Below are 1,817 nucleotides of genomic sequence, written 5' to 3'. Positions count from 1 at the left end.
GACCATATGGGATGATGGGGATCAAACCTGGGTCAGTGGCATACAAGGCAAGTGCCCTACTGCTGTAATATCTCTCTAACCTGTTAGCATTGACATGAAGTTCTGGATGGTGCTGAGGTGCCCCCTTCTCCTGAGGGTTTTCTAGATAGAGAGGAAGGTCATTGTGAGTTCCACATGAAGACTGGGAGTAGGAGAGCACCTGCAACATTAGGCACAGCAAATTTTCATTCATTGCCATTTGGTTTAAAGACTGAAATCATAGAAATAGAAATTTTTGGAAAATGGAATTTAGCTGTTACTTTGATGAAAAGTGGAGGAGACTGCTACTACTAATATAGGAATATTACTACTAATATTACTCCTATAATTATTATAAATCATTTATAATTTCAGCATTTATGGGGCTGGAGTGACAGAACAGTGGGTAGGCCTTGCATGCCACTGACCCGGGTTCGATCTCTGGCATCCCAGGTGGACCACCTGAGCACCTGGCAGAAGTAATTCCTGATTGCAGAGCCAGTAGTAACCCTTGAGCACTGCTGGGTGTGACCAAAAATTAAAAAAAAAACCCTTGGCATTTATGAAGTAGAGATAGCACAGCGGTAGGATATTTGCCTTGCATGAGGCTGGCCCGGCTGAGCCAGGTTCGATTCCTCCTCCCCTCTTGGAGATCCCGGCAAGCTACCGAGAGTATCTTGCCCTCACGTCAAAGTCTGGCAAGCTACCTGTGACGTATTCAATATGCCAAACACAGTAACAACAAGTCTCAAAATGGAGACGCTACTGGGCCCACTTGAGCAAATCGATGAACAACGGGAGGACAGTGCAACAGTGCAGTGCAATAGTCCATTGTGCTAAGATCTAGAGAATAATGATTTGAGAGCTTGGATAAGAAAAAGATGAGTTAGAGATGACTGGGGTGAAAGGTTAACAGAAGTGCATGTCCTTCTTTTCTGGAGTAGGCCTGAATGGTTGCTGTTGAAATGGGCAAGTTCACGAAATCCAGGAAGGTGGTGCTGGTCCTGGACTGACGCTACTCGGTCTCAAAGTGGTCATCATAAAAACCACTGATGATGGCACCTCAGACTCCCCCTACAGCCGTGCCCTGGTAGTTGGGATCTACTGCTATCCCTGCAAAATGAAAGCTGCCAAGGGCAAGAAGAAAATTGCCAAAAGGTCCAAGATCAAGTCTTTCATGAAAGTTTATAACTATAATCACCTCATGTCCACAAGGTACTCCGTGGACATTCCCTTGGACAAAACCATTCTCAACAAGGATGTCTTCAGAGACCCAGCTTTTAAGGGCAAGGCCTGAAGAGAGGCCAAGGTCAAGTTTGAGGAGAGATACAAACCCCGCAAGAAAAAATGGTTCTACCAGAAACTGCAGGTTTAAATGTTTTGTTTCAATCATTTAAAAAAAATCACATAAAAATAAAAATAAAAAAGATGAGTTTGAATAAATAAAAGTTGATGTGATGGTCATTATTTTTTTTAATTTCCGAATTTATTAAAGGAATGAAAAAAAAAGGATTTTTTCAGCATTTGTCATGGTCATTATTTTGATTGCTTAAACACTCTTCCCTCCCTGGTTCAGGGATAAGTTGTCTCTTCCAGGATCTAGTATTTTTTGGGGAATAAAAAAAGAAAATAAAACTGTTGCCTAATCTACCTGATTTCTTTTTTCAGGCTAATAATCTGAAATTCAAGAAACCATTGCCTGGGATAGCATAACCTTAATGCTAAGTTAATATGAGATTTCACTCCCTTATATTGGCAGGTCCACGCCCTATTGTCACACCCTATTGAAGATGAACCTT

The 1,817-nt window shown here is 41.8% G+C and overlaps 1 pseudogene; it reads left to right on the top strand.

Annotated features, from left to right (window-relative positions):
• The first annotated feature begins 983 nt into the window (after positions 1-983).
• Positions 984-1,393, top strand: LOC130019738 (60S ribosomal protein L27-like; annotated as a pseudogene).
• The last annotated feature ends 424 nt before the right edge of the window (positions 1,394-1,817 follow it).

This window comes from Sorex fumeus, unplaced genomic scaffold (genome assembly GCF_029834395.1).
Source record: "Sorex fumeus unplaced genomic scaffold, SorFum_2.1 ptg000009l, whole genome shotgun sequence".
NCBI classification, from domain to species: Eukaryota; Metazoa; Chordata; class Mammalia; order Eulipotyphla; family Soricidae; genus Sorex; species Sorex fumeus.
Note: the sequence above shows the minus strand (reverse complement) of the source record. Positions and strands in the feature narration are given on the sequence as shown.